Source organism: Marmota marmota, unplaced genomic scaffold (genome assembly GCF_001458135.2).
Source record: "Marmota marmota marmota unplaced genomic scaffold, marMar, whole genome shotgun sequence".
NCBI classification, from domain to species: Eukaryota; Metazoa; Chordata; class Mammalia; order Rodentia; family Sciuridae; genus Marmota; species Marmota marmota.
This window is the reverse complement of record NW_025999924.1, coordinates 1,990,270-2,011,936: the sequence shown is the minus strand read 5'-3', so window position 1 is coordinate 2,011,936 and position 21,667 is coordinate 1,990,270. Positions and strand designations below refer to the sequence as shown.

Here is a 21,667-nt window from a genome sequence, read left to right as displayed (position 1 = left end):
GCAAACACTGTTCCTTATAGTATGTAATAGACATATTTGGAGAAGGAATCATTCTAGGATTTACTTTTAAGGAATAATATTGTAAGACTCTTTTAAAGTTTAAATCATCTCTCAATTTTTTTTTTTCATGTATGGCCATATTGAATTTACTTCAGGCAGGGTACATCTGTCCTGGATAATGAGTTCAGAGTAACTAACGTGATGCATGTCATGGTTTCATCTGAAAGTATGAAGAAAGGACCATACACACCTCAGTGGTAAGCAGTTGTCTATACAGCAGCACCCCTTGCTTAACTGTGGTTTCCCTGTCTGGTTTCAGTTATCCACAGCCCAAAAAATATTAAATGGAGAATTCTAGAAACAAACATTTCATATATTTTGAAAAGCTTTCATTATAGTACACAATACTTTTCATTATACTATATAATTATATTTTTATAATTATTCTGTTTTGTTTTCAATATTGTGTGTAATTCATAACGTTAAACTTTCTCATAGATAGGTATATAGAGGGAAAAAACAGCACATATAGAGTTTGGTGTTATCTGTGGTGTCTGGCATCCACTGGGGATTTTGGAATGTTTCCCCTATAGATGATGGGGGACTTATTTTTTTTTTGGGGGGGGTCTAGTCTGTAATGTGATTTCTTTGATGTAGAAAACATACAGGATATCAACTTTGTGATAACCTTGAGTGACATATTTTTCCCTTTTCAGCTGGAACTCTGTCTAGTCATCCTTTTGAATGCTATGAGAAGGGCTGTTTTTCCCTTTAGTGGTTGAGGCATTCATGCAGTGTGGAGTGAATAGATCCCTCCATCTCGGTGCATTATGTAGTAGTTTACTGTGTGGGTAAATGTAATACAATCCATTCAAAACAAATGTAAAATTTACTAGGGCTTTTCATGTGGAAGTGGAATGTGGATATCTGTCTTGATAAAACAGATGAAGCTGGTTGTAGCTAACATGTATTATATACTAGTAAAGGTTTACCCGCTAAACTTTCTGTTCTTTGTTCAGGGATAGACACAGAGTGATAAAGGTTTGTGAAGAAAATGAGAAATGGAATGCAGGCCAGAGCTGGTCCTTTCTACATGAATGCAATCAAGACTAAGTAGCATCATGTTCATCTGATAGACAAGTGTGACTGGTAGTGGCTGGTCCTGTGTTTTCTCTCATGCTGGTTCTTTTCTTTCCACCTGTAACTGTCAGTCATTTGGTGATAAAATAGCCAGAATTTACACTTTGATATTTGGAGTGGAAAGGGGCAGTTCTTTCTATCTGTAGTTTTCTATAATCTTAAAGAAATTACATGAGCATCCTAATTCACTCTTGCCTTGCCAATTCCCATCAACACTTGAAATATCGAGAGAGGATTTTCATTTATGACATGGAACTCAGAGTTGTAAGGCAGTCACTATTAAAATTAACTGGACACTAATGATGTCAATTTTTTCTTTCTTAGGTGCTTTCCCAAAAGGGTTATAAAACACACCTCAGGGGCTGGGGATGTGGCTCAAGCGGTAGCGAGCTCGCCTGGCATGCGTGCGGCCCGGGTTCCATCCTCAGCACCACATACAAACAAAGATGTTGTGTCTGCCAAAAACTAAAAAATAAATATTAAAAAAAAAATTCTCTCTCTCTCTCTCTCTCTAAAAAAAACCCACACACCTCAGTAAAGTTGTGATACCGATGCGTGAAAAGCAAAAAAAAAGATGTTTGGGGTACATAGGGAGCAACCTTTCAAAGACGCTAATAATGCAATGGATTAACATGTAGGGAGTTCACAAAGTCAGGAAATATGAGATAAATTTACTTTTAAATAGTAAGTTGGATTTCACTTTCAAATAATAGACAGTATAATTTTTAATGATTTTTAAAAAACATCTTTCCAAGTGAAATTTCTCTCATTTCAAAGCAGTGTATCAATTTTTAATCTGAAAGAAATAAAATAAATACAGTGTAAAAATTCAGGACACAGGAAAAATTTGTGCTTATTAATTGAGCATGTTACTGAAAATCTAACTTATATACTGTTTAAAACAATAAGTTTTTTTTTTAATGTTCAGAAACCCCATATTTTGCTTCTGTTTAGGATTTTTTCCTTTCCTGTTTTAGAAATAATGGTAAAATAACTTTGTACAGACAACAAAGAGATTAGGCAGCTGACAAGCAGCCTCATCATTGGGTTAAATGGGCAGTTTGGAGGTGGGAGAATAATGAAAGGCAGGTGATGGGAGTGGTGGATGGAATGGCTGGCTGGCATTTTGTTTTTCCTTCCAGCAGCTGTCTGTAGTAGCAATTGAAATCTTGTTCTTGTTTTGAGTGAATGAAGACCTGGAAAGGTTGTTGACTCTAGCATACCACATTGTTTAACCATTTCTTGTTTTAATGTAATACCTAATGATAGGAACTTTTCCCATATATGTGTATATGTATAATGGGTATGTGTATATAATATGAAAATCTCTTATATTTATTAATAGGATGCCTTCCAAATTGAATCAGAGCAAGCATGTACATAGCACTCTGAATCTGGGCAGGGAGGAAAGTAGATTCATAAAGGGTAAAATAATATCACTAACCTCATAAAACTTTAGGATCCGTTGTTTTAATATTGTCTAGTTGAATCTGAATTCAGAGTTTAGAAAATGTTAAGATTGACAGGCGACGAATTTGTTAATAGTGAGGGCATTCTTTCTTTTTGCAGAGATGAAATGCCAGTGCTGGTAGAATACCTTTGAATTTAGATGGGATGTTGGAAATTTTGTGTGTCAAACTTGCTTAAGTAAATTTTACATTTGTATGGCTACATGTAAATGGGTTTTGTTTCATCTGTTTAATATTTTGCCCTTATAATTTCTTCAGGAAGAAATTCCTGCAGTCTTGGTTAAATTAAGTGGTTTGTGCAGCCCCATCCATCTCTAAGGTATAGCACAGTTTCTCATCCCAGATTGCAAAATACTGCATGGACCACACATTTACTGTCTAGTGGAGCTTGGTATATTCTGTTCAATAAGGCAATTAAATATTTTGAGAAAGATTTTCATCAAAAGTGATTTTTTAAAAAGTAATATTTTAATGTTTAAAGAAGTTCTCCCAGGCCAGTGTATGCTGCAGGGTTGTCAGGGATGCTGGATCCCTCTTGAGTTTTAAGCCACCAGCTTTATTGATGTCTATAGTTGAAGCTTAACTGTTATAGGGCAGCATGATGATGAGGAAAAACAATGAAAGTCATCAGGTTTGATAGAATATTTGTTTTGTTATTATACAGGCCTAGGTTTTGATTCTGGTTCTGGTCTTTATTCCCTTTGTGACCTAGGGTAAGTTATTTAACTCTCCTGGGCCTCAGTTGCTGTAATTGAGTTAATTCATGTCTAGTATCTAGGCCACTGCATAGGCATTCTGTCAAAGTTAATGCTCTTCTCCCCCTCATTGTTGCACGATGGAATGCACATACTCTGTACTCACACATTGTGTCCCAGAGCTAGGCTCCTCCATTGAAAACCCACCTGAAACTTAGTTCTTTTGGGAGCCTTCCCTCACCCCTGTGCCCTAGAGGCCAAAGGGTTGCATAACCCTGGTAGCCATGGTGATCGTGTTCATTTGCCTGAGTTTTAAGGAACAGCTACCTAGCACTCCATCTTTTGAATAGAGGCAAATGTACTAGACTGTCAGTGCCTGGTTGGATTTGTTTTTTGGCTAGTTTTGGATGTGGGGCTTTATACTGTGAATTCTTGTATAGGCTCAAGGGACAGCCTTCAAAATAGCCATACTTCTTGGAGGGCATAGGTAGGTATAGGAGATAATGGGAACTGTGGCACTGTTGCCTGGCGATTGAACATTGCTAAAGATGGGACATATATGAGGCCCAGTCTGCATTTGGCCTTATACATTACATACTAATTGGGAACACATTTTATACTCTAAAGTTGTGAAAAGTTCTACTGCCTGCATTCCAAACTGATGTCTGTCTGCCCTGGTTATGCCATTTATTTAGAGTAGTACATCAGGGAAACACACATCTCAGGAGAGACCTTTGGTTTATCCCTAGTGTATCAGTGGGCATTCCCCTTCCTGCTTCTCAGTGATTTGCCTTGCCTTTGCCTTTGTGCCTTGGCACCCCCGCCCCACTTCTCCTTGTCCCTATTTAAACACGGATTAATAAATACTTCCTTTAGTTGAGCTGTGGCTATTTTACGTGGATTGGTGATTGTAAAGCCTTTCTGAGCAGGTGTGGAGCAATGAATAGTCTTTTAATTTCATTTTTCTTTATTTACTTTTTTTTATAACCTCTTCTGTAACAAATGGTGAAACTCCATGTCCATACTCTTTTTCAGTCAATAGTTAATGTTTTTTCCATACTTCCCAGCTGCTTATCATGGGCACAGCTGACAAAACCAGAAGAGCCTTTCCAGTAAGGTGAGCTGAGCTGGCATTTTAGTAGGACAAAGGGCTTTGGTAGAATTGGCTTTGACAAAGTGAACAAATGTAAAGGCAGCTGGAAACTTGAGTGTAGCTAATCAGGAGTATATTTCAAGATTCTGAAGTTTCCAAAACATGTGTACTTAAGAAAAATAACCCAACAACTTGCGGGTTAATAGATTTTTCTGTTTTAAAAATCTCTTTGTGTGGTTTTTAAAAACGTTTTTCATACTGTTTGAACAGTCTACTTTCCCAAGGAACATTTCTAGCTCTAATTTTTGAGGCTCTCCCATGTGCTTCTGCCAGGTGTCCTCTGTCCCACTCATTACCCATTTATGGCAGGTCCTTTTATCTTCAGTTGCTAAAACTCTTTTCAGGGGAGCATTTGCATTTTATCATTTCATTTAGGATATTGATAATGAATTCAAAGAGGCTTGCTCTGATTATTGAGAGTTTATTTCTCTGCTATTGGTTGCTTTATGTCTGAAAACAGCTTTCTGTAGTAGTATAGCCACCTGCTTTTAGGGCAAATCTACACTTTCCCCAAATCAACAAATGGGCTAATATTAGAAATAAGATACAGTACATCTGACACCAACCAAGCACCCATAGTTAATATAAGCTTTCTGAAAACCAAGGTTGTGTCCATTCCATGTTCTCTCTGATGTTTCACACTGGAGGAACTTATGATTATTTTAAATAATATCCCTGTACTAGAGGGATATTATTTAATATCCCTGTACTAGACAAAATAATAGAATATTTTAGATTCAGGAAACAGAGAAAAAGGGTAAACTAACACTTGTGTTAAGTTGTTTGGTAGGAAATTGTTGCTTTTTTAAACAAATTGGATGCTTGTAACAGTTATACTTAGAACTATAAATTAAAAGCTCTTCAGACAGTGAACACCCTACAAATATATTTAAAATTAATTTGAATTAGTGGCCTGTCAGAGATACCCCTTGAAAAAACAAAATTAAAACTTATAAAACTATCTCTTTTTCTACTTTTCTTCTTTGAAAGATGGAACAGTTCACGGTTCAGAAGTTTGCTTGATAGGCTGAACTCCTTGAAAAGCCACTACTAGCAGAATTGCTTCTACATACCAAAATGTCCTCTAAGATGTAAGAAACAATCTGGGTTTATACTGTCTTTTCAAATTGGGTTATATTTGAAATGATTTAGAGGTAACATTCTTGTTCAGCTGGGAGGCTCAGTTGAAGTGTTCCTGATAAATATGGAATGAATGTTGATGAAGATGATAGTAATATTAAGTACTACATAATGTTCTAAGGATTTTTTTAGCATGTGTTTATTTAAAGCTTTCAACAACTCTATAAGGAGACTGAGGCACAGACATTAAGTGACTTACCTGTGGCCACAAAGTTGATAGTGGGAGAGCTGGCATTTGAGACCACACAGTGGCTTTAAAAAGTGTAGTGATTGAGAGACTTTGAGCAGTCTTCAGTTAGAATTGTGGCTTTTGAAGCATTTTTTGCTACTAGAAAACCTTAAAATGCATACCCATACTATTTATATAGAAGTAGGAATAATTGTGAAATTTGATAAAATTATGAAATTTTGTTGTTTTTTTCACTTATTAGGCTTGTCTTTTGGCTGTCTTTTGAATCATTTTAGATGAATGTTGCTTAAATATCTGTAATTGCAACTTGGCATACTGGGACACATGCCCCAAACTTACTGAAGAAGTGAGAGCAGAGATTGAAAAGGGGTAGAAGTTACCATCTGTCAGTGAAATCTTTGTGGCTCCTCTGGCCTGCTTGGTGGTCATCCTTTAAGGAAAGTGCTGCCTCATCAGAGATGGATTTTCATGGCACCACATGTGTGTACTGAAGCACAGGTATACTTTACTTTTAGCTTTAAGAACTTTGCAGCTTAATAGAGGAGCTAGTAAATGCATTTGGAAACAGGGAAAAAACATAGAGGAAAAAAAGTCCAGTTTAAGGGTCTCAAGAATATAATTTTGACAGATTTAAATCCATTCTGTGTTTGTTTCCCGTGTCTGTGTTGTTGGTCTTTGTGTGCAACTGTCATTGTTGTCACTAGAGCTTACATCTGCCACAGATGTATCTCTGTGAGGAATTGTTGGACTGAGAATAATTTCTTAGTGGTGTGCCATATATATATACTAGTCTTTTAAAAAATATTTAGTTTGGATGGACACAGTACCTTCATTTTCTTATTGATTTATATGGTGCTGAGGATTGAATCTAGTGCCCAAACGCATGCAAGGCAAGTGCTCTTACCACTGAGCCACAACCTCAGCCCATGTACTAGTCTTAATGTATGAAAGGGTGCACATAGATTTTGATCTGGGAACCAAAAAAAGGAGGTTCTTTGGCCAATCTGGGGAACTTTTGTAATGACAAGGTTCCATTAACAACATCTCCTGAGGGCATGTGCAGCATAAGACAGAATGGAATTTTCCTTCCTTTCTTCCATCTTATTTGCTACAGAGCTTTCTTTCTGCTTCATCTCCATTCTGTCTCTCCTTTCCTTGATTCTGTCAGCCTACCTGCTTGCATGCCACTCTGCTCACTTACCTGTAGTACGTCACATCTTCCCAAGAGTATATAAGGGCAGCTAGTCTACTTCAAGAGTGTTATATTTCAGTGTGCTTTTTACCATATTTTAAAAACTATTTTTACCCCTCTGGGCTATTAATTCTGACTAAGAAGGTTATTATTATAGAGATACATGGTGATAACTCAGTAAATATTGAATTGATTTTCTTAAAACCTGACTTTAACACAAAATAGATTTTAAAACTTGAAAAACAATTGGTTAAAAATGTTTATGCTTTTTACTGTATCAGGAGAGATGAAGATGTGCAATTTTCTAATTTATAAATTAAGACATTTTATTCACTTAAATGAAGTTTTGTAAGAAAGACACAAGTATTTACTGCACTATTATTCAGTGGAATATATTAGTAATCTAATATTAAAATATTCTCAGATAATTTTTCTCTATACAATTGTTTAGAGAAGGGGTAAAGAATATTTTACTCAGTGGGGGTCAGCGGGCAGTTAACTTTGAATGTCTTATTAAGCTGTACATTTTTTTTGAGAGGTGTTGATTTAAGATATTTTAAGTCAGTGTATTGTTTGGAAACTAAACAATCTGGAAAGTTTGTGTTTCTTTACAATTCTGCAAATAGTACTGAGATCAGAAGGTACTATCTGGTGTGTGGAGGCAGAAGTAATCTTGGGCAGGGTGACCAACAGGCTGGGCTTGGCCTCTGCTTACACTTCTACTGTATCTAGCTAGGTGCTCTTCTACTTACCATGGGGTTATCCCTCAGTAACCCCATTTGAGTTGAGAAAACTGTTGGAAATGCATTTAATATACCTAACCTACTAAGCGTGATAGCTTAGAAATACAGTACACTGTACAGTACTGGTCGTTTACTCTTATGATTGGTTGACTGGGAGCTGGGGTTCACTGCCCAGCATTACTAAAAAGTATTGTTACACATATTGCTAGTGCAAGAAAAGATAAAAGTTTGAACTATGGTTTCTAAAAGGCTATTGCTTTTGTATCGTTGTAAGTAAAGTCAAAGATCTGTAATTCAAATCATCTCAAGTCATAGACTGACTGACTAATCTCCATCACCTTCATCTTCCTCATTTGTAAAATTATCTAAACATTGCCTAGCCCTTCTGACCTTATAGGTTTATTGTGAAAATAGAATGTTTTCATTCATAAGTGAATGAAACATTTTTTTTTAAAGAGTGAGAGAGAATGAGAGAGAGGGAGAGAGAGAGAATTTTAATATCTATTTTTTAGTATTCGGCGGACACAACATCCTTGTATGTGGTGCTGAGGATCGAACCCGGGCCGCACGCATGCCAGGCGAGCGCGCTACCCCTTGAGCCACATCCCCAGCCCCGTGAACGAAACATTTTATTTAGCTTGCATAATGCTGTACAAATGTCAGGCAGTGTTGGTGTCCTTTTTATAAAAAAAAGAGAAGCATAATACTAAGTCAAATTGGCCTGGTTTAAGTCTTTTATAGAACAAAGGATAGAGAATCTTCATTTATAAATAAACTGTTTAAACATTTTTAAATATAAATTTTTGGTTTAACATTTTACTTGTTGCTGAATAAAAATGTTAAAAAATAAAGGTTTTTGTGGGGTAGGGTGGGGCTGGAAAGGCTTAAACGAGCTTATCCTTTTAATAACTTCCAAATATTATTTATTACATTGTTGAAGTAGAGATATTTAATCTATTAGGAGTATTGTAAACATAATATCCATAAATCTGTTTGTCCCTATAGAATTTAAAAATTGTTTCCAGTTCACAGGCTAAGGAACTACTTCTCAGATAGGGTAATGATTAATCATGATTAGTAAGAGAAACTTAGAATTAAAACACAGGTCTACTGACTTGTTACTATAATTGCTCAGTGTCTGCCTGAGTTTGTTTGTGGTACAAAATAAACAGGTTATTCAGTTTTGAATATTAATTTGGACTCAATCTAAAAACCATTACATTGGCTCCAAATGTATTCCTACTAAAAGAAGCATTATTTCAGTTGAGTGAAATATATATTTTAAACATTTTACCAAAATGTACTCATATATAATAATGATTTTTCATAAATTTAAACACTTTGGATTTATGACTAAAAAATTTGATAGTAATCAAAATCACCTTGGTTATGGGAGGGAGTCAGTGAGATGCTCTCGGAGGTGGTAGTCATGACTATAAATCTTCATTTCAGGATAAAAAATGTTTTGTTTTTCTGCATGTGCTGTTGAATCCACAGTCCTGCAGTGGGATCCTCCAGGAAATGTAGCATGTGCAGCCTATCAGTGACAGCCAAGCTATTGTGAGGTGACTTCTGAAGGGGACAAGTTTTTGTTAACCTATTTTGCTTACTAACTCCAAGTATAGAGTGGATTCTGGTCCAGATCCACTTAATCCACATTATCCACATTAAGAGGATGAAGAGAAGGAATCTGATCCCACTTCCCAGCACAGAAGGAAAATTAAACCATTATTAACTATTCAAGACTTCCCACTTTACCTTTTTTGTGTCTACACTTAGTCCCTCCTGTTACCATTTAAACCTTTAGTTACATAATAGAATCTCAGCAGTATTTCAGAGCATGATACTTCTTGCTTTTGATACCTATGAAACTTTCGGGTGAACTTGGATCCTACTCCTTGCTGTGGTTATTGATTAGAGCCTTGCTTCATCAATCTCCTTGAGCACGAGACAGGCAGTATTATGTACAAATAACTTTAGGAAGCCTTGTTTTCTTCACCTATAAAATGGGGATAATATTCATCTTTCAACATGTTTGTAAAGTACTTCGTACAATATCTGGTACCCTGTCAAGCAGAGGTTCATTAAAATTGTGATTTTTATGATTAAAGTAAGCATTATGTGATTTCAGTTCTAAGAATAATTTTCTCTGAGGGAGCAAACTAAATTTGTGGACTGATGTTATTAGAATATCTTTGGTGAGAGAAGGAAAGATGACTTTAAGTGTTTGGCTGAATGATAGAGAGTTGTTGATGGCTACCATAAAAGACAAGCAAAGATGGTTATTTGAAAATGTGATTGAAAACACTGAGCTTGTCTGATTATGCATTAAATCCTTCTATGTGATTGGATTGAGAAAATTAGCAACACTGGCACTCCAGTTTCTCTTACAAACTTAAGCTACTCTTTCTTTGTGGGTCCAGTGTCAATCTGTCTTTTTAAAGAATATTTTTTAGTTGTGGGTGGACACAATACCTTTATTTGATTTATTTTTATGTGGTGCTGGGGATCAAGCCCAGTGCCTCATAATGTGCTAGGCAAGTGCTCTACTATTGAGCTACAACCTTAGCCCCATCTCTGTATTTTTGACAGAGGGAAACACAAGATCCTCTTTTGATTTTTTTTCCCTCTAAAATCTGTCTGCACTTCCTGAGTTGGAGCACAGGGGAAGCTTTGCTCATCATATGTCCCAGGGGCCCAAATCCTGAAGGATCAGTATACATTAAAGGTTGGTGTTTCTTGGGCTGTATAGGTTACTAAAAATGGAAAAACAATGTCTTGTCCTGAGCAAGGTGATTGATTATTCTATCTCCTTATTTCCCAAATCTGAATGAACTTATGGGAAGAGAATACTTCCTCTGTTGTGAGGAGCAAATAACCTGATCCTTGAAGTGAAAAGATAGAACAGAATAAAGAACACAAATCTGGGCACCCAGAAAATGGCCTCTGGCACTGACTTAGCTATTGTGATACCTGAACAAGGCAGTTACCTGGTGTGGCTTCAGTTTTCTCACCAGTACACTGAGGTTTGGAAATAACTTTGTGCAACCTTAAGGAAAATAGATACCCTCTTTGAAGCATCCTTGGCAGGTCTTTGTTTTGTCTTCATTTGGATATTTTGTTTAGTCTTTGCTTTGCCTTTCAAGATTGAGAATGCTTGGATTTCAAGATAGTTTTAAGCAACTTACTATTCCTTAGCTTTCTGTATTGTATGAATTGCCTGTCCTCCTACTGTCCTAATATTTTTTCTATGTTTTGAAGTATAACATGACATCTTCAGATAATGAACCAGTTGATTCTTTTCTAGGTTATGCCACCAGATCTCTGACCATCCTGCCATGATGTGTGATTTCTACACTTATAAAATGTGGTTCTCAGAAAAGCTTATAGTTCTTCAGATAAGTTATGATCATTATGGGCATGTTAAGAAAGTTTAGAAACTGTCATTTCATTATATAGCCTGAGTTAATTTGTTTTAATAGCATCTCTCTGTAACATCCCTGATGTTTCCACATGAATTGCTTGTGAGCAAGGCCTCATGTTTTAGATGAGCAGCTTATGTTTTCAAAAAGACCCTGAGGAGTGCTTTATGTTTATCCTCCTTTTTGTGGATTATTTTATATATCTTACTTGTTCTGGCCTGCTGAATTTTCTGAACCATCTACCTGTCTGGGTATTAACAAACTCCTTGGGTTCTTGTCTCATTCTTTCTGATTATGTTTTTGAGTCTGTTCCGAGTGGTTAATGAAAATGTTGACCAGGGGCTTAGGGTTGTGACTCAGAGGTAGAGCGCTTTGCTTAGCATGCATGAGGTATTGAGTTTGATCCTCAGTACCACATAAAAATAAAATAAAGGTATTGTGTCCACCTACAACTTAAAAATAAATGNTTTTTTTTTTTTTTTTTTTTTTTACCCCAGGTCCAGGGGTAAAGGGAGAGATTGGAAAAATACTCCCGAAGTCTTACAGATAGGATAAAATTCAAGAGCTAATTCCTATTATTTGATCACTCTTAAAATATCCCTGATGGAATATGTACATCCTGAGTTGTGGTAGCTATTTATGTTTGGGATACCATTTAGTGTAAGGTATCAAGCAGAAATAGAGCACAATTCTAAAATTAAAAGTCTTTTATTTGTGAAGATTATAAAAGATGACTAACAATTATAATTACATTGGGTGAAAGGAAGGATTCTCCATTGAGAATGATATTCTAGATGTATCCATAAATGCTTGAAATTTTAATTTTTTTGCAGCATGGATTCCAGTGATTTTTCTTTTTTGGGGGGATGGGGGGTGCTTCAAAAATATAGGAAATACTATATCTAGAGGTTCTCCAAAACAAGAGGTCTTTAATGATTAACTTTCTTCAGAGAATAACATATTGAATGGTTTCTAGATTATAATAGTGTTCTAGGGTCTGTGGAGCTGTGTGTACAAATAGGAATTCTGATGGTATTTAGTTTTGTTAAATATATAAGGTTTTGTGCCATAAAAGTTAAATATTTTCCAGTTGCACCCAACTTAGTAAATTTAAAGTTATTATTTCCATAATGACTTTGTCCCTATAGGAAGATTTAGAGTTCGCATTATTGGGCATAATTTCTAATTTATATTTCAGTATATGCACAGTTGAACCTTATATTTAAATGAATAAGAAATTAGATTTATTTTTGTATATACTTTAATTGGGTAGCATTAATTAATCAGTAATGATTTACACATAGGTAAGCCTTGGAGATATCGACATGAACAAATTAAAGATCTCTGCTCTTACATTGTACATATAGGTAATGGTTGGGGGGAATGTATAGCTCTTAACTCTGGATCCCATCGTAATATTAACATAATACATTGTGCATTACACCAGGAGTAATGTGCTGTTTGCAAATGATGTCACACGCCAAGTTTTTACATCTGATTTAGAAGAAACAAAGATTTCAGACTTCATTGAGGACACATGCCTTTCATATCTTTCTTGAGGTAACTCTTTCTAGTTCTTGAGTAATACTATCTTTTGAAACTGTCAGCAGATTTATTGTTAAAAAATTCCAACTGAGGCACTCATTTAAGACTGAATAATTATTCCCTGGAGCGTAGTTTTCATATTTTCCAAAGTGTAGAGTTTTTAGGGTTCAGAACTCCTTTTGGACCATTAAAGCCATGCTGTTTAGAAAAATGAAGTTAAAATATAAAAAATGGCATAGGATTTCTAAACCATTTAGCAGTTCTATTTCTCTTGATAACAGCAGAGAGCCATTGTAAACAAGAAAATTCTAATCCATATGCAGCTAGCAGCTTTGGTTTTTCACACACTAACAAGTAAGATTACTATGAGCGCTATAGGGCCTTTATTTCTCGCATGGGTGCTTCATCACATGGAAGCCAGGGAAGGAGGGGCTGGGAAAGGAACACTTTGTCTTTGGTCTTAGAAAGTACACTTGGAAAAGAAAAGAGAATCTCTTGAATAACACCAGAAGGGAAAACATGCATGTAAACAAGAGTCTGGAATTGTACAAAATAATGTGTGCTTGGATTCTTTGTATGAGAGTTGAAAACTTTTTGTGCCAGCATAGATTTTGTATCATAAAAGAAAGCAATTTTTAATGCTCAGTTCTTAGTTTCCAATGTTCTGAGCTTCTGAGTAATTAAGTGGTATTTTTGACATAGAGGAAATTAAATTATGTGGAAATTCAACCTATGAAGTGTAGCATATCTGCTGCCAACTACCCCCTATCCCCACCCCTGTGCTGGGGATGGAATGACTGTAAGGCAAGTGCTAAGTGTTCTACCACTGAGCTATACCCTAAGCCCCTAAAGTATAGTTTTTAGTAGATTTCCTTGCATAGTTTAACTGTAGTCTGCCCAGAGAATTAGATGACATTTTGTAGCCTCTTTAATAGCCATATTGAAAGGGTTAAAAAATATTTATGTCACAGAAAAATTTTTGCCCCCATTTTTACATTTTTCAGTTGAATTCTTAAAATGATTGTTTTCTTCTTGTTCCTAATGGCTACATCTTATTTACTTTCTAATCTTTAGGCAAAGAATTGCATACTTGAGGCAGATGGAAAACTTCAAAAGGCTGCCATGACTCTCTTGAAGTTGATTTTCTCTCCAGTTTCTCTAAGCTATGGCCCCCACCCCCCACACAGAGACCTTTCCTTATTTTTACTCCTTGCTTCATATTCTTGCATGAGGAGCAAACCTTATAATGGAGGAAGGCAGATGGGCTTTGATGAGGAAACTCCTGTAGCCACCACTTCTGCAGCTCTTGATATCGCTGTTCTTTTCTTCAGTAGCTGCCTCTTTTTTGGCGGGAGGGGGTGGGTGTGGTTGGGGTATGAGGGGGAAGATGTGGGAACAGGTAAACCCAGGAGAGGAAAGGGATTTTCACCACTTGCTGTAGCCTTCTTGATCCCTTCATGGCCCTGCCCCATCTTCTCATCTTCTAAGCTATTTGTTCCTAAACATGTTAGTCACCTAGGGGAAGGCCCCCAGATTAGATCCCAGAGGGCCTTACCCTTAGATATAAAGCTCTGGAAAATCTGGGACATGAGTCGTAAGAATCTCAGTATTTCTTGAGTTATGCAGGTGATTTTGATTGTCAGATTTGAGAATTGTGGGATATTTGTTTCATCTTAACCTTTGGAATCCTGGGTTTTAAGTCATAGAAGTCAATACCAGTAGTTGAGATGGTAGGATTTATGACCGAAAGGGTAACATGTACCAGGGTTCCCTGAACTGATAGCCACAGCTCTGAGTTGAGAGAACAGTTGAACTTAATCTGAAGTAATCCTGTTGTGGGGGTTATTTTCGGTAATACCATGTTTAATGGTATATTAGCTTTTATCCTCTTTATGTTCCTATTAATTTGTAAATTGATGGAAAGATGTTTGAAGAGTGGTAAATTGCTAACTCCTCCTCCCAAGGAAGGGATTTAATGAAAATGTGTCCTTTGTTCATAGAAGTGGGAAATATAAATGGATTTTTAAAGTAAATAGGATCTTTTTCTTCTTTGTATCAGTCCTTCTGATATTTTCTTAGTATTTTTCATCTTTATATTACTATGAAAGTTATAAACATATCTTGATGGTATTCCTTTTTAACATTCTTTACCACCTCCACCATCATCATCATGGAGAAACTAATGGAGCTTATGACGAGCTGACTCAGAGGAGGAAGAGGTGATGGCAGATTTTTTAGATTGTTACATTTTGTTGGGAAACTATTCCAGACATAGGAAAATGTGAGCAAAGTCAGCAGGCATATTTAAGAAACAGCAGGCTTCACTTCCGTGGGGCCAAAGTATAGGCTCTGTGAAATGGAGGAGTAGATTAGGGGCAGAGTGTCAAGAGCTTTAATGTCATTTGTTTTGGGACTTTATTCTCTGTGTAATCATTTCTATAGGGAAATTGGTTCACAATTTAAAATGGTAATGCAATGTAATTATAGCACCTCATCTTATTCAGAATATCTAAGTCTCTTTTTTGAGCTGTATTTCAGAACCTTAAGAAATGGCATCTGTATCAAACAGGAAAATTCCTTTAAAGGCTTTCTCTTGACATCTATTCTGTGGTCATGAGAGGTCTGTGGTTATGAGAGGTCTGAGGCTTGTGGAAAAAAAATGATAGCCCTGTCATAGAGGACAGTCTGAAATGCATTAGGGTCTTCTGCATCTCAGGGTTTGAGGCCTTTCCTTGTTTTGGCAGAATTTCTCCTCCCTTGAACCCTCCCCTTTTCCCATTAATGTACAGGTCTGAAGATCCAGGTCATTTTCCTGTCTTTTAGGGAACACCTTTACAACCTCCTGAGTTCTAAAACAGTGGATATTCAGTATTCAAAACAGTGGGTTCTGGTGTTTGCAACCACTGATAGATGTTGTATATCATTGTCTTTAAACATCTACTTAGAGTTGAAAACGTTTGTCTGCTTAACTAATTTGTATGCTTAAAATGTATATTTATCAGTGATAGTTTACGTAAATGTAAGACCTAGGAATTTCATAGTCATGGTGTATATAGTAATCCCTAACAGATACTGAAAGGAGGGTAAAAATCAATTGAAAGGACTAGTTCATCTTTGTGTTTGCTCATTTTGTTTCTTAAAAAATATTCTTTTAAGGCTATATTAAAAATAGGATCAAATTTTGCTTTAACAGAGTTGTCATCATTATATATTTTTCTGATAATTATCTGAAGTCTTTATGGACACTAAAAGTACCTCCTGTAATTGGTCAGAAGTAATGTTACTAAAAAAATGGTTGTTTTCAAAAGAACTATGTCTTTAAATGTAGCTTAATGACACTATGCTTTACTTCATCTCAGACATCTTAAAATTGATTGTTTGATTTTAAATAAAATTTCCAAAATCTGAAATCTGTTTGTCAAACTAGATCTTGTTCATGGAAAAAGTATCTTACTTTCTATTAGATTTTAAAATTATCATTTATAACAAATGCAGTATAAAAATCCTCTGAGCCCTATGTTTACATAAGAGAATTTATGAAATATGATAAAGATAGCGTTTCAAATTAGTGAGGAAAGATAGTGTTGGAACTCCTGGGTATCTATCTAGGGAAACAGAAAGTGCAAATCCCAAATATTGAAATGTAAATTTGAAAACATTTACTAGAAGAAACCATAAGAGAATTTTTTTATAGACTGAAGGAGAAATGACAGTCTATATCTGAGACAATAACCAGAAGCCATACAAGAATAGATTGATTACAAGTCAACCATATAAAAATCCCTCAATTTCTGTATGGCAGAGACACCTGAACTAATTCACCAAACTGGAAAAAAGTTTTATAAATCATCTGATACAAAGGGCTGATTTTGTTAATATATGAAAAGATCCTTCAGACTATCACAGACAAAAGGCTACTTATTTTCCTAAAAGCATAAAAATCTCCTACAGAGTAGTAAGAAAATGACAAATGAATAGAAAAATGGACAAGAAAGATGATTTTACAGTTCACAGAGAAATACAAATGGTTCTTAACAAGATGATCAGTTTGATAATTTGAATGATATAAATTAAAATTACACTGAAGTACCATTTTTCTTAGCTCTTTTTCAAAAACGAACAAATCTTGGTAACAGTGGTCTAGGAACAGATATGGGATTTGAGATCATTGCAGAGTAAACACTGAGTGGAAGAGGGGGAAATGGGCCTCCATGGGTACAGCTTCAGTGTTGGGCAGCAGGTTGGATCTTTCAGCATTACAAGTGTGTGTGTTGGCTTTGACCTAACAGTTCTCCAAGTTTATTCTAAGGATAGAGTCATAGAAGACTTTCATGGCAGCATTATTCAAAATAGCAGAAAGATGGGGAATTATCTAAATGCCCAGGTGTAGAGGATTGGCAAATTGTGGTGGAATTCCATGCAATTATGCAATTAAAAAAAAAAAAAAGGGGCCAAGGAAAAAAAGTAGAGAACAGCATGAGTTATGTTTACCATTTGTGTAAAAGGACGAAACAGTACAGAAATGGAAATATATCCTAACTAAATAACTAAAAATTTCCTCGGTGAACTCTAGGGGAAATAATACTAGTTTATCATGAGGTGAGAACTGGGCAACTAGGAATTGGACTAGAAGGATATTTTGGCACTGTTTATTCTTTTGCTCCTTCTATGCTTTGGGCTACTAGATGGTATTATCTTTAAAAAAGTTCTAAAAGATAAATTGTGAAAGGAGGGTTTTGAAAAAGTAAAAATTTAAATTTAAATGTTTTGTTTTAGGGTTAGGGATAGCTCATGTGGTAGAGGGTTTGTACTTGGCTTGTGTGAGGACCCTGTGTTCAATTCCTAGCACCACCAAAAAGAATAATAATAATAAATATATATATATATATAATAATAATAAAAAGAAATATATATATATATATATTAAATAAAACGTTTTAGTTGCCTTGCTTGAAAGTTAACAGTGCCTTAAGGAGCAAAAAGTGGGCAGTTTGGGGGAGGGGAGCAACGTGATTAAACACCACGTTGCTTCAGCAGTTTTGATTTGCTGAAGAACATATTAAAATCTTGTGGGAGACCGAGTTGTGAGGTTTGCTTTGAAGCTGGATGGAGACAAGAAGGGGTTAAAGGTGTGATGCAGGTGAAGGAAGGGTTAAAGACATTATGCAAGCTGTTAAGTAAAAAGGAAGTGCATTACAAAATGCTGAGCTCAGGAGTCTGGCTGTCAGCCAAGTCTTTGCTTTCCTCACTACAGCTGAGGGCTTTCGAAGCTTCCCACCAGTGGGGTTGTCTGAACTGTTTAGGAATGCGGCCGCGGTCGCCAGCTGACGTCAGCGCTGCCGGTTCAGCCGCGGGCCAGAGCCACAGACTGACATCGCGGGGGTGGGGTGGGGTGGGGTGGGGGCGGAACTGGGCGGGGCGTGCATTGACTGACAGCTAAGGGATGGGACGACAAGTTTGACTGACAGGGTGATGGCCCAGCGGCGCTCCAGAATGCGTTTTCTTAATGCTAAGTTCTGTTTTATAGATATTTTTTATAATAAGGGGAAAGACTTTTTTTCTGTTTTGAAAGCCAGAGCTGTGTATAGCTTAAGTTTAAGTGATACAAACAAAAAACTTACCACGTTGTCAAATTTCAAGGGCCATTTTTATTTTTTTTTTGCTTTTGAGGGAGGGAGAAACAGTGAAAACTGGTTATTTTTAACAGTGTGGGAGGGGGCATAAAGGTGATTCTTGCTGAATAACGAACTTCTGAATGTTTCTTACCTAAAATTTGTTTTCATTTCAGGATTGGTACCAGAAAGATATTGTAAAAGCTCTCAAGTGTATTTTGGTAAAACAAAGATCAAAAGGCAGAAAAATTTTGTGGAAAATTGCTAAAATTGAATGCATCACTATTAAAACCAACTTTCTGCATAATAGCTTTGAGTTATTGATGCTGCTTTTTTAGCCTTTAATGAAAAATGTGGGCTTTTTCTTGGTGACATCTTCCAAGAATACAGCTACCTATATTTCTCATTCCTTCTCATATCCTGTTTTCATAATGGTTGATTTTATTGTTAAAAGTTTATTAGCTCTTTTGTGGAGGGGGATAGTGGGGCAGTGAGAGGTCTGGATGGTAAGCATGGAGTACAGTACAAGTTCATAGACAAAAGATTTCAAAAGAGCCACTAAGCTTCATGGAAAACTTTGTTACTTGATCAGACCAGTACAGGAAGACTGTTTTGAGTGTGTACTGAAGTTACCTGATAGTTTGTTCTTGTTAAAAAGTAACTTCTATATGATCTTGATCATTTTCTTAGGCATCAGTAGCATTTACCTTCTGGAGTCGGTCTCTGTGATTTCACCTATGAATAGCAGCTCAGGTGAAATAAGGCTATAGTTCCATAGAAACTAAGACAACAAAAACTCAGGACTGATTTGTCAAAAGGCAGTATGTTAAGCCCTACATTAACGAAGTGTTTGAGTGCTCAGCCCTAAATTTATAATCGTACAATATTTAGGTACATCAACTTGAGTTTGTGAAATAGTACCATAATAATTTTATCCCCCCCCCCATTTTTCTTAAAAAAATTATTTTTAGTTGTAGATGGACACAATACCTTTATTTATTTATTTTTATGTGGTCCTGAGGATTGAACTCAGTGCCTCATACATGCTAGGCAAGTACTCTACCACTGAGCCACAATCACAACCCCAGTAACTTTCTTTTTAAAACATATCACACTAGATTTAAGGTCTTGTGTTTTTTACTAGGTTCCTTTTTGCAAAAATATGTGTAATGTAGAATATTAACAGTATGATAATTTGTAAATTATTTTGTTACACTGAACTCAAATATTAAGCTCATTTCATATCACACATGGAGTATCCAACAGAAATATTTGGTAGATTAAACATTAAATTAAGACTGAAATGTGAATTTTGCTTAGTTTGCCTAGTCACCAATTATGACTGTATCTACTCAGTTTTAATCCCATACTATATCTTGGTTTCCCCAGGAGGAAATGCTTTTTAAAATTAGTTCCCTCATAATAGGACTAAAGGTAAAAAAAAAAAAGAGCTATTAAAATGTAAGAATATTCTGGTTAATGATACAATATGGTTCTGCCTGCTATGAATAGGTAGCAGAAGAAATGATGACCTGGTGCAGATGCTGAGTGTTCTCTCCAGCCCCTCCTTGACTGTAGTACCCTTGATGTGAAGTCCTTCGTGGGAGGTTCTATGTTCTCAGTGAAAACTTGAGTGCTTGGAGTGTGTATTTAAAGTAGAGATTCCTTTTTTCTTTTTCAAAAATAGTTAACAATTCTTCTAAGCTACAATCCCCTCAACATAGAATGAATGTTTATGTCTTGTTGAATGAATCTGTATTAGGACTACTCTGTGGAAGAATAGTTTGACCTAGTTACTGAACTGAGTTTTAATGTTAATACTGACTAAGGTGAGTACATTTTGCATTTTAAAGGATGGGAACATGGCAAAAAAGTGTTAGTGAAATAGGAATCACCTAATTGAAAGCTTTAGTCCAAAGCTACAGTGTAGTTTTTTCTGCCCCAGTACTGTATTTTAGGGAGTTTGAACTTTGTCTTTAATAAGAACACTTTAAAATTACTTTTGTCTAGTTAACGCGTGTTTTGAAAGATACTGTCTGCATTGTCTTAATACCTTCATGTTGCTATAACAAAAATACCTTTAACTGGATGGACTGTAAACAAATTTGTTTCTCATAGTTTTGGAGGCCAAGAAGTCTCAAGATCAAAGTGCCAGCAGATTGAGCTTCTGGTTGAGTATCTGTTTTTCTGGTTCATAGGTGACTTCTTACTATGCCCTCACAAGGTAGAAAGAAGAGTGAAGGTCCCTTTTTTCCTAAGAGCACTAATCTTATTCATGAGAGCCCCACCCTCATGACCTAATTACTTCAGGAAGCTCCCAACTTCTAATGTATTACCTTGGAGGTGAGGATTTCAACATGAGAATTTTGAGGGGACACAGACATTTAGACCATAATATACATTTTTATTTGTACTTATTATGTATTCTGTTTTTAGAAAATTAACAAAACATATTATAGCTGCCAGTGCAGAATAACCTCAAATAACCAATATAACCACACTGAGGTGACTTAATTTCAACCCACCAAATAAATAAATAAATTAATTAAATAAATAAAAAGAAAGGAAAGAAAGAAAAAAAATCAGTGTTTGTTAGCCTTGTAGTTTATCTCTGGTAAACCTATTATTTCTATTACACAGTTCAAAATTTTTAACAAAACATGTAGATACCTTCATTGCATACAGTGAATCATAGGGAACTGAGACGGAGGACCCTTATTCTGAGACCCCATGATAAAAAGAGAATACCTCACAGGATAAAGTTAAGCAGCTTTTCTTCTGGAATACAACTCTTGAGTAGGTTGGAGCTAGAACTGTCATCCTTCAGATCTGACAACTTCCTTGTTTATTGGTAAATGGAGTGAGAAGAGAAGCAGAGTCTTTGGTCCTTTGAAGGCTGATAGCTCAGGCATACTCTTGTGGTTGCAGTATGTTTCAGGGCTTGGGTTTAGGATCTTTCTTTCCTGTTTGCTTGAATATAAGGAATTAATGATGTGAAAGCATTTGTTTATGTTATCTGGAGCAGCTGAAAGCACATTTGTGTCTTAGTTCTATTTAGTATTTTAAATATTTGCATATTTCTTTCCTGGGCTACTGGTTGACTTCCATTGAGATGGAATTGAAGAGAGTAAGTTCAGCAGTGAAAACAGACTGTCAAAACCTAAAAAGAGGCACATTGTGTTCAATTTTCAAAACTCTTTTGTTAATCTCTTCCTTTCTAAGAACTGTTGTAAACAATCTGTTTTCTTAGATATGTCCATCTCAAATATTAATTTTAAATGGTTTATTGTGATTTCTGCTCATTGAAGCTGGTTTTATGTATTGTTATCAATTTTATTATTGAAAGTGTTCATCATAAAAATTTAT

General features: G+C 35.9%; 1 protein-coding gene across 1 annotated transcript in view; it reads left to right on the top strand.

Moving 5' to 3' along the window:
- The first annotated feature begins 238 nt into the window (after positions 1–238).
- Zswim6 (zinc finger SWIM-type containing 6) overlaps positions 239–21,667 on the top strand; it is a 146,548-nt gene continuing 125,119 nt past the window's right edge. The window contains exon 1 of the mRNA XM_048800003.1: positions 239–257. The gene's annotated coding sequence lies outside the window, so the exon portion shown is untranslated. The remainder of the gene's footprint in view (positions 258–21,667) is intronic.